This window comes from Protopterus annectens, chromosome 8.part0, assembly GCF_019279795.1.
Source record: "Protopterus annectens isolate FY-2018-M chromosome 8.part0, PAN1.0, whole genome shotgun sequence".
Classification (NCBI taxonomy): domain Eukaryota; kingdom Metazoa; phylum Chordata; order Ceratodontiformes; family Protopteridae; genus Protopterus; species Protopterus annectens.
This window is the reverse complement of record NC_056741.1, coordinates 996,546,795-996,559,178: the sequence shown is the minus strand read 5'-3', so window position 1 is coordinate 996,559,178 and position 12,384 is coordinate 996,546,795.

Genomic DNA, 12,384 nt, shown 5'->3' with positions numbered 1-12,384 from the left:
TTGTTGCAAAAATAATATGTATTTTTTCGTGTTCTCTAGAGACTGTCATATGCAAGTGACATATATAATGCAGCATATATAGAGCAGATAGCTTATGGATTCAGGTTGTTAAAGTAAATTATGCTTATTAATCAGGCAATTGCATTTAAGTTCACAAGTAATTTGGGGACATTTCAGTTGCATTTCCAGGAATATGTAGTTCAATGTGAGTAATTAAGTCCACTTTTCCTCATAAACGTGCCACAATTCATTAAACAAAGCAGAGTCTAACATCTGCCTAATAATCATTATAAAGAATAATAGTAATTTCCTAGCTCTTCAAACTTTCTGATATCGCAAAATGATGACAGTAAGCTATTTTAACTGAAAGACTAAAACATTTCAATACTTCCTTGTGAATATACATTTTGATTTATACTGTAGTGTCAATAACTGTCTTTGAAATCTATGCATAATGCTTCACTTCTTTCAAGTCATTCATTTTACAGTTCCGATTATATTTTGTCAAAATGTCAATAGCATTTCAAGGGCACATTTAATATTTGAACTGATATTTTAAATGAATATCTATCAGTTGCCAAGTGAGTTTGTACAGAGTGTGAGGTAACTGCAAAGATAACATGTTGCAAAACATAATATGTATCTTTTCATGTGCTCTAGAGACTGTCAGTTTTAAGTAACATATAAAATGTAACTTTTACAGTGCAGACAGCTTGTGGAATCAGTATGTTAAACTGAGTAATATAGCAATAACCCACGCCTGGGTGTGGGTAATGCTAAATTTACCCACGGATGGTGTGGTTTGGTCCCGAGGGCGAAGCCCGAGGGACCAAACAAAGCCAACCGTGGGTAAATTTAGCATTACCCACACCCAGAAGTGGGTTATTGCTATTATACCATGACATTATTTAAGAAAAGAAACTGTTACTTTTCTTAAATAATGGCATAGTATAATGCCTGTTTACTGCCCTTCCGCAGATGTCTGGCATCCGCGGCAGTTCTGATGTACTGCGCCTGCATAGTACATCAGAGTGTGGGCAAAAGCAACGGAGAAAGCAAGATCTCTGTTGCTTTTTATGTCTCGCTATGTTAAATGAGTTTAACATAGCGAGACAGTTTTAAAATAAGCAACGGACATCTCCGTTGCTTATTTAAACTGTCTCGCTATGTTAAACTCATTTAACATAGCGACTAAAAAGCAACGGAGATCTTGCTTTCTCCGTTTTTTAACACTGTCGCTATGTTAAATGGGTTTAACATAGCGAGACAGCTTTAAAATAAGCAACGGCTCCGTTGCTTATTTTAAAGCTGTCTCGCTATGTTAAACCCATTTAACATAGCGAGACAGTGTTTTAAAAAAAGAGTTATACTAATGGAAAAAAGTCTGGGCGACCGGACCTTTTTCCATTAGTATAACTCGATTTACAACGGGCACGCTGGCCAATCAGCGTGCACGTTTTGGGGGGGTCATGGTATAATACTTTTTAATCAAGCAGCTACATTAAGTGCACATGGAGTTTGGGAACATTTCAGTTGTGTTTCCAGGAATATGTAATCCTATGAGGATAAATCATAAAATATTTACAAATATTCATATTATGTATTTATTTTACCTTGCTTAGGTCGTTTTTCATTTTAATAACCAAACAACATTCTTTCTCTCTTTTGGCTTTTCCCGGTTAGGGGTCGCCACAGTGGATCACCTTGTCCACTCATGATTGGCAGTGGAGTTTCACAGTGTAGAGTTGCCAGCCTGGTGCCCAACCTTCCACGGAAGGCACACACATGCACGTACTCATGCCTAGGGCCAATTTTAGTGTGTCCAATCCACTTGCAGCATGTCTTTGGGGATGTGGGAGGAAACGGGAGCACCTGGAGGAAACCCACACAACCACAGGGAGGGCATGCAGACTCCGCACAGAAGACACCCCAGCTGTAGATCGAACCAGAGAGCCTAAACAACATTACTTTTTCTTATTATTTGTTATTTGTGAGGCTAAATGCACCTTGCAGGTTCACAGAGTCCTTAGAAACTGCACCAATCGTTTACTGTTGGTATGGCAACACACATAGAATGTGAGAAGCTTCACTTCTCTTAACCAACAGTACATTTTTCCCTCCTTTTTTTTTTTTTTTTTTTTTTTATATATTTGTTAATGCTAAAAGGAAAAAATTCAAAAGACATATGTACTTGAATGGAAGATTTCAGAGTTAATCACGAACATGTCCCCAATCCCAATAAGCATAACAGTGACTATCATTAATCTAATAAATATTGTAATAATTAATTAACTTCACTATTCCAATTAGTCTACCTTAAAACTAGATTATTTTAGACTATTATTTATCAATGTATAGATAGTGAGTTATTAAATATATACAGACTCTATTAGTATAGTAAATAGGAGAGAATTTAGAAAGGGAGACAAGATACAGTTAAAATAAATAACGAGAAAAGAGAAAAGAGAGAGAAAGACAACAGAAAATTAAGAGAAAATACACATATACTATGTTTGTTAATTTACAGTATAAATATTTTATGTGCTATATAACCCTCCTTCTGTGTAAGAAAAGTACCCTGTTTTACATACCTGAGGTAATGTGAAAACTCTCATGTGTCATCTATTTTCAAAAAACATAGATAAAGATTCCAGTAGTTAGTTACCTTTGTTTTAAAATTCCAAGCAGTAAAATTGGCTTTTAAAGTAATGTTAAAACAATTCATATCATAGTAGAAGCTTTGAGAGATTTTGTTGTAACAGTATCAGTCTTTTGCTTCTTCTTTTTAATGTCTGTCAAGACATTTGTTTCTTTTGTTCTCTTGAGAGAAGGTGACATCCAATCCATATCTTCTGGTAAAGTAATCACATTATTAGTTTTAATAAATGACGAGGCTTCCTCTTGGTCAATAAAAGGGGTTTAGGCGCCTAGGCAGCGAGACATTTCCCTGTGGTACATTTGGCTGGGGACATATGGCTGAAGTGTCATTCAGCTGCAGAGAAATATGACTGCTTGCAAATTTTCTGTGGGGAAAGAGAAGCACACACTGCCATGCTCACAGGTTTAGTAACCAAATGCATGGTGGCAAAAGAAGTAACCAGTGTTGTGCTCAGTATACAGTACATACTTACATAACTACAACATGTAGAAGTGTGCTACAGCATGGAGGAAATCCTGAAGGCTACTGTAGTCACATTTATGCTCCAGTATGCATCTAAGGTAATGTTCCCTAGACACTGTGAAGGGGGTAGTGGTCCACACACTCCAATTATAAAGGTACTGCCCATTGTGTCCTGCATTCTTACTGCTAGTGACATGCCTATGGGTCAGCCTGCTACTGATGCCTGCCATACTGTCTGCTGTCTCATGTTCCCTTGTTGACCATGGACATTGTTTTACCCCTGTGCATTTGGTTATTGAAGCTGTGGGCATGGCAACACATTCTTCTCTTTGTCCACAGGGAATATGCAAACAGCCATATTTCTCTGCAGCTGAATGTCATTTCAACCATGTGTCTATCAAATCTTATCAGGCTCTGTTTATATTTTAGAGGTGCCTTCCTCCAAGCAGATCTTAAAATCAGTTCCTTGTCCAAGTATGAAAGAAATTTGATAATTATTGAGCTAGGAGGAGAGTATGAGTTAGTGGCAGGTTTCCCAAGAGCTCTGTGCGCCCTTTCAATGCCAAAGGAAAGTCCTTCGTTTAAATTTAAAAAGTCAGGGATCCAGTTTGATAAAAAGGAAATAATATCCTCACCTTCTGTGTTTTCAGGTAATCCGAAAATCCTGGTGTTATTACTCCTCTCCCTATTTTCCAAGTCATCTACTTTATTAACCAACCAAGTGTTTTGTTTAAGAAGCTGTTCTTTATGTGTTTCCTCTTCCTTAAGGTTGCTTTCTAAGTCATTTAGAGAAACCTCTATTCCTGTTATCCTTGTCTGGTGTTGTTGTAGCATTTCCTTGAGGGTGTCAGCCTGTTTCTGACTGCTTGTTTTAAGATTTTCTTGGTTCTCTTTAAAATCATCAATCTTCAAAGACAACTCCTGCAGGGTAGATGTCATATGTTGTAGTTCCTTCTTTAAGGCAGCATCCTGGTGAGAATTCCTTGAGTTGCTCATTTTAACAAGTGAATATATCTCCAAGCTTTTTGACAGGAAATTATTTGTAAAACTTCACCAAAGTTTCTAATTTTGTAAATTAGTCCTTTATCTGTAAGATTTTATACTTTGAAGGAAAAAAAAAAGAATATTTTTTTCTGTCTTATTTAACTAGTTATATAGAGCTCTAAGTACTGCTGCTTTCAGTTAGCCATTCAGGCTCTGCCCACTCATCTTCTTTTTGTAGATGATTTTAAACTGTATAGTTCATCAGATGAGGAACTGAAAGCACAACTACAAGTGGTCAAAACTTTTTCAGATGATATAAGAATGTCATTTAGTTTTAGATAAATGTGCAAAAGCAACCTTTAAGGTAAGAAAGCTGCAGCACCAATAAAAATTCAGTTTGGGACAGGAATGTGATATAAAAGAACATGAGCAAGAGGGAATATATAAATATTTGGGAACTGATGAAAGATCAACAATAAAACATGAACAAATGCAAATAAAACCTAGTAAGGAATATTTCAGAAGTCTTAAATTAATACTGAAAACAATGGTGACATCCAAGAACAAAGTCCAAGCTATAATCCAATTTGCTCTTCCTGTCCTAACTTAGAGTTTTGGAGTAAATGACTGGCCCTGAAGGGTGTTGGATAAGTTGGACAGGAAAGCAAGAAGGATGTTTCATGCTCATCAAATGATTTATAAAAATCAGTGCGTACCAAGATTATATAGTCCCCATTCTGAAGGAAGTATGGGCCTCCTCAAAATTGATTACATATAGAGATCTGCAATTGTGGGACTGCACACATATCTGCCGAACCCACAAGACCCAAACATACTGAAAGTTTTGAAACATAAGGAGAGTAAGTCTAAGATGACTTCTCTGCTTAGTTTAGCAGAAGCACGTCGGCATCAAGCGAGAATGGAAATCAAACCAGAAGGAGATAAAAATCAGGCAGCAACTGAATATGCCAAAAAAACAAAAGAAAGAATATAAGGTGAAGGATTAGATGAGATGGCAAGAAATGTGGAAAATTCATATAGATATAAGTATAGAAAACTCTTGGAACAACCTCATGTTGATCAGGACTGAACACAGGAATGGTTAATGAGAGGTGAAGTGGCTGAAGAGAATGGACTATGAACACATTGGTTTACAAAGTCCATTGAACATGTGGGAGAAACACACAAATGCATGTTTTGTAAAACAGAACTGGAAACAGTTGCATATCTTGCTGCTGGTTGTAATATACAAATGGCAGAAGGACTCTATACTGAAAGGCACAATAAAGTGGCAAGACTGTTGCCCTGGGGATTGTGCAAACAAACATTATGATATTGAAATAGCTGAAAAACACTGGTAATATGAGCCAAAAAACATCATAGAAAATTATGATGTTTATGTCAGATGGGCTCATCAATTACCAATGGGTTTAAAAAATAGATGCGAGAAAACCAGCTATAGTCCATTAAAAGAAGTCAAAAGTAGCATTGGTCATTGAAATGGCTACACCCAGTGACTACAGTGTCTAACATACAGAAAGATTACAAAGTTATAAAATGCCAGGATTTGCAGGCAGAAACGAGGGCAATGTGGAAGAAAAAAACTCAGACAGTACCAGTAGTAGTAGGAGCAACAGGTCTTATAAAAAAGAATTTACAATTGTACTTGGATATTTTACTGATGCGTGTAACTCTGTATGAATTGAAGAAGGAATCAATACTGGGCACATTGCAGGCACTGCAAAGAGCAGTTCTGGCTAATATCTAAGACTGAAACAATACTAATTTCATGAACTTTAATCATACGTTAACTTAGGAATGGGGTCCATTCCCATCATGGTATTGGAAACCCGACTTGGAGAAATTAAAAAAGAACTGTATTTTGCTCTGGGACTTTGCTTAAAGAAACAAATGAAAAAGAAGGGTTCACCTGCATCCTTATCCATATAATGGCCAAATTAGTCTGCACAACAGGAAATGAATGCTTGTTAAATGAACCACAAAATACACTCATCTCTTTCTAAATATTAAGCATATCAATAGACTGAATGAGATGGACCTAGCCATGTCAGTTACTTTAACATTTTTTCTGTTTGCCTGACACTTAAAACTGTCATCACTATTAGATGCTAAGCTCTTCAGACAAAACTATTAAATTATGGGCTCCTCCCTGTCTAGTTACATTTAAGAAAATCCAAGCAGCTCATGTGTTGATCACTCATGAGATATACCTGTGCCTTACTGGATATGACAATATTGCTACTTGTCCACATAGTTATGTGCATTACAAGTATTGCTATTAAGTACCACCACCTAAAACTGGTTGAGGACCAGGTCTATTAAAATACTGAGGTTTACCCAGGTACAACTAACCATCAGCAATCAGTGATCATCAAGTCAGAGTGAATTTTAGAAGTGCAGAGGATCCTTTTACATCAACAAATGGTAATGCCAGGTGATCACCATCAATCTAACACAGTAGAATATTTATTTCTCCCTGGAGTCTGTGGACAGTCTGTTGTCATTTCTTTCTAGTACTGCGGTAAGGACCATTCTGATCCTTTATTATCTAACATTCTGTTTGGTTTGAGCTTGAGCCTCATGAAGTGCTATAGTGTCCCTATCTGTTATGGAACCTGCCCACAAGGCTGGTGATTGAATTACAAAGCATTTGCTTTGTCAGCAAAATATTTTGCATATCCCAAAAAGCAAATGTTCATGTTTGCCAGATAAAAAAAAAGAAAAAAAAAACTGCACCAAAGACAGTTTAAGTTACAGGCACTGATGATTAGAGTAAAGTGGGCTTTTTCCCAACTGAAAAGTCCTAATTTACAAACATCTTTGTTTTGCATAACACTCATTAGCTTTTTAATGGATTTCCATTCACAGGTAAGGACTCTTTTTCTGATGGTAAACACTTCAAATCTTATAACATCCTCTGTCCCTATTTTAGTCCATCTTGTCAGGGAAGATTTAACAAAGTGCAGACAGTCCTCACATTCTAATGTTTCTGGACACTCACTGATCTTTACATTTTTGTGGCAAGAACAGTCCTCCTTATCTACCATTTGGTGCTCTACACAGTCCAGTACTTCTTCTGATACTCCAGTCCTAGTAATAATAATCTTTTTTGTTTATCAACTAGGCCTACTGAACCATTAACCATTTTTCAGGGGCAGCCTGTGTGCAATGCCTGGCTTAGTGACTTGCTCAAGGTTACAGAGTAGACAAATGAAGGCAGAGGGAATCAAACCCTTGACCACAAGAGGTACAGCTTGCAACCTTATCCTGTGTGCCAACTGCCCTTATGTAGAATTCACTCTAATGCCCATTCAGCGTGGGATCTGCTTCATTCAGTCTGATAATATTATTTATGATACATTCCTCTAAGGTTTGCTTCATACCCATAATTTAATTTAGAATAGCTCTTAATAATGTATCCTGGATATCTGAACTGCTTTGGGAACTTGCTATCTAGAGGATCATGACCATGCTTTTTGTTTTTGCTTTCAGGGATCATTCATAGCTGCAGATGACCTGGGTTACTCTTTGCTGTATTTTTATACATCTTTGGAATAAAATTAATCTCTATAACTTGTAATAATTCAGATATCAAACCTATAATTTTTTATCTATTATTAAGTTCTCATACTCTCTTATACCTCTTTATTGATCTTTAAATTACTAAGGTCTGTCTTCCTGTACTCTCAGAGTGCGTCTGGTCTTACACCTAACTTATACTGGAAAACAGTAGTTTCTTTTATTTTTTAACATTGTTAGAGCTTATAAAATATCTTAAAGATTTTCTTAAACCAGAGAACCTAAACTGTGTCTTGCTTTATTTTTAGTCACTCTTTCAGTGCTCTGTGAAGATTATGTTGTATTCAGACTACCAATCCTAATTATGTGGCATTTTTTAATTTGTAGACTCCTTATTTAGGATCAGAGAAAAGCTGGGTGAACAAGAGGGAGGAAGGCAATATCTCCTAGACGTTTTACCAAACGTCCCCTATATCACATGCCTTTCCTTCCTAATTCTGTAGTACATGTTAATAGGGAAAACATTTTCAGGATGTAATTGAATGCAACAGTTCCTGAGACTTCTGTTTACCCTGCTTATAAATTAATTCTTCTTTATTACAACTTAATCAGAACTTTCAAATGAAGACCCCTATTTAAGATTAGAAAATGGAAAACACGCATGTGTTAATCAAAGCCAAATATTTCTTTAAGACTAGTGTGATGTCTATAAGTATGGGTCTATATTAGATCACCAAATGCTTAAAAAAAGTGAATGATGATTAATCGACCCTATGTAAGTGAAAGCTTACAATGTGGAAGTGTCAGAACAGCATTTTTTTCCAAGGAAAAAAATAAAAAATAATTTCAAACATTACATTAAGTGGGGGGCTTTGCACCCTACACCCCCCTTCTTAAATATACCAACTCCGAGACCGTACTGCAGTGCCCAAAACAGCAAAGTACCGAAGTGGTCAAGCAAATTCTTTCCAAAGGAAAGAATTTGCTTAATAGCTGCTTCGATATTTTGTGTTTTCAGCCTTTTAAGTTCGACCAAGATGCATTTGAAAGAATGTAAGTATGATGCTTGGAAGAAAAAGGAGGAATGTAAAACGTTTAAGTTAGCCCATAATTTAGCTTATTACATATCCTCTTTCATAGTTTACCCAACATGGAAAAGAGTAGGTCTACTTAAGCAGCTCTTCCAGGCATGGGTCAGGCATGGGTCAGATACGTTTCAACATGATGCAGCATGTAGCATGCACAGTTTGGTGAGCAGTGCTATATATTAAAGTATGTAACTGAACTCAGCATTACTGACATTCTGAAAGTAGCACATGGATATTTTTAACATGTTATAGTATGCAGTGACCGTCTCATTGTACATCACTGATATCTGAGTGGCATATAATATCATAATGGAAATTTTCCTTAAATACAAATCTATTCATTGATTTGCCTGTACTGCTTTATGGACTAAACATTAGAGTAAAAGATAGGAAAATAAATTTGCAACAGGAAAAAAAGATGCATTTCTTTTGAATATTTTATATTAGATCGCTTTAATTTTTTGTGCTGCTTTCCTATGGCAGATGGCACATTATCATATAACTTAACATGTAACAGTCCTTATATAAAGTGAGGTTAATATTTAGTAAATGGGTAAAGAAAACCTGTTACATGATTAAGGGCATGGCTCTCTCGAGTATCATTGAACAATTTACACACAGTATTTTTGCACTGGTTGCAATAACTTTTTGTTTGACATGATCCATTATTATCTGTAAATGAAATGCAGAAGTGAGGTGGACACTGGCATCCTTAAGGGACAGATGTCAGAAAATAACAAGATACAGTTTTCTCTTGGTTCTGATTCTGTTTCAGATATTCATCAGTTATGTTTTGATGCATTCCCATTTCCCTGAAGATGTGCAAAAAAAAAATGTGCCAGCAATGTTTTGCAGAAACAAAAAGCAAGCTGCTACATATTTGCAAATAAAAAAAATAATAGTTATTCCCCCGGATTCACGAATCCTCGGTGTAAGACTTAAAAAGTCTTACTCGGAGACTGCAGTTGAACAGTATAACGTCAGCATGCCATGAATATGCATGAGGGCATGCTGACCCAACCGTAAGTCGTACACAGACTGTGTAAGAAAGCAGGGGGCATGTCCGACTGCCGAGCAGTCTAAATGTCCACGCTCCTGCAAGTGTTTGAAAAGTAAAAGCAAATACACAAGAGCGAGTCCGCTCAAATGTCCCTGCACCCAACACCACACTCCCTGATATTGTAAACCCCCATCACAGTTATAAAAAGCAAAACATTAAATTTATTTTTTTTAAATTCCCAAAATAGCTGCCCATATTTGCGCATGTGTGCGCGGATGTGCCCATTGCTTAGCTAGAGTTAGGAATTCTGATATGGAAGAGCATAAGAAAGAATGTTTATGCAAATCACACCAAACAGCAATAGCGTAATGGTAGAGCATTCGCACAAAGAAGAGGCATTCACGGTTCGAGTCCCACCACTCCCCTTCATATTTATTTTTAAATCAGTATCTGAGAAAATACCAGACAAATATGTGTAAATAGTACTAAAATGCAGTGAAATGGCCAATGTATCAGAGAACAAAATAAATATTTTAAATGATCCTGATATATAATTGCCTGCAGTTAAGCAGCGCTTCACCCAGCGCAATAGAGTTGCCCATAGTTTAATAACGGTTAACTCGGTGCAATAGAGGTGCCCATAGTTTAATAATGGTTAACCCAGCGCAATAGAGGTGCCCATAGCGGAATAGCGCTTCGACCAGTGCAATGTGTTTGCACGGACGTGCGCACCGTGCCAACCAGGGCACCGAAGAGCAACGTAGAGCAAAGTTGCTTAAATGCAGCCACACCCCCTAGCCTGTCTGGACAGTATGAAAATAAAATGAATGACAAGGTTTGAACCCAGGACTCTGTGCATCACAAGCAAAGTACAGGACCACTAAGCCATGACAACTTAGGGGAAACAGCCACTGTTAACGTACATATACTTATTAATGGTAGTTTAACCATTACTAAGCAGGTCTCCAGTCAGCTGAGAATTTAAAAAAATGGCCAATCACAAAAAAGTGCGGGAAATGTGGCATATTTAAGCCCCATAGGCAGGAATGCACGCCATAACTGATTGTAGCTCACATCTGCAGTTAGAATGGCTGGTGTCGTAGAAGGAACATGCTTCCAAGTGCAACGTTGGGGCATCGAGGAGTCGAAATACATGGTTTGGCTCCTTGTCCACCGTCATGAGTCAAGACTCCTGCAGGGCCAGTTCCAAGGGATGGAGTACAAGGCAGAGGCTTGGAACTGGTTAGCTCATGACCTTACCAGTGCCACAGGCATTCCTCGGACTGGTGAGCAAGTCCGTCACTACCATGTAGACCTGAAGAGACGGAAGCAGGACCGCCTGAACCAATGGATACAGGAGGCCCGTGGGATGCAGAATGCCCCACAACTGAGTATGTAGCCATGGAATGCAGTATGTAAGAATTGATAATTGAGTATGTATAATGGATAGGAAGGTCTCAATATCCCTTCATTTACTTTACAGCTGCAGGTGACCATGCTGCGAATCAGCAAGCCTATTCTGATAGGCTGCTAAGGCTGCGCCACCAGGCAGGTTAGTGATTATTCTGCATGTATTGTTATATAAAATATGGGAGAGAGCATGAAAGAAAGCGTTGTAGTCCAATAATACAGCCATAAAATTGCCTGAATAAGTCCTCTGCATGTACAGTCAGATAAAAATGTCAGAGAGGCAGAAAAAGAGTGTAGTAACCCATTAAGAAAGGTAACATATGTCTGGAATAATATCTCTGCAGGCACTGTTGTATAAAATAAGTGAGTAAGCCTGAAAAAAGAGTGTTCTAACCTATTAATAAAGTTATAATATGTCTTGAACATGTTTGCCATATGCACCGTTAAAGCAAATAAAGGAGTGAGCTTGTGGAAGAGTGTGTAATGCTATTAATAAAGGTCTAAAACCTGGAGTGTGTCTGTGTCACAGAGTTTGAAATATTGTTGTACCCTTGCATTATACAAATAGTACTGTTTGAAAAAGTGCTGGCAACCCAGAGTTGTGCAGTCCCATATAAAGTGGGTGATGGAAGTGCTAGTAGCTGTGAAGCATATATACAGTCCACAGCAGTCAGTTACTGGCTGGCATGCATAAGTAAATCTGGCACACGTGTAGCATGTTATTTTATCCCCAGAAATGTGAGTGTGTGTCAATAAATGCAGGGTTCTGTGCAAATCGAAGTGAAAATGTCATGTGAAAACATCCCAGATATGTAGATAAAGAAATAGAAATGCAATCAAGAAATATGTAGCAGTAACATCAGCATCCTCGACAGTTAGTATGTCAGATATAGGTCAGGCATATATTGAACTAGCCAAACCCATTACACAACCTAATGTATGGTGGCAAGTGTAATAATACATGTAGGGGATATACACCTGCAGTCACTAGGAATGTAGTGTAGACTAAAAGGTAATTATAAGATGTTAACCGAGGTTTTTTTTTCTACACCCTACTGTATGTGCATAAACCATGCAATTCCACACCTCAATGGGTATGTGTAATCTTAAATATTTGTTGGGACATATGTCCTATTGTTCTATAAATATTTGCATTCACGTTGATGCATGTGCCCTGTTTAAACACCACACCCATGGTGGCTTGTTGCTACCAAACATCCCTGCATACTGTTGGAATATCC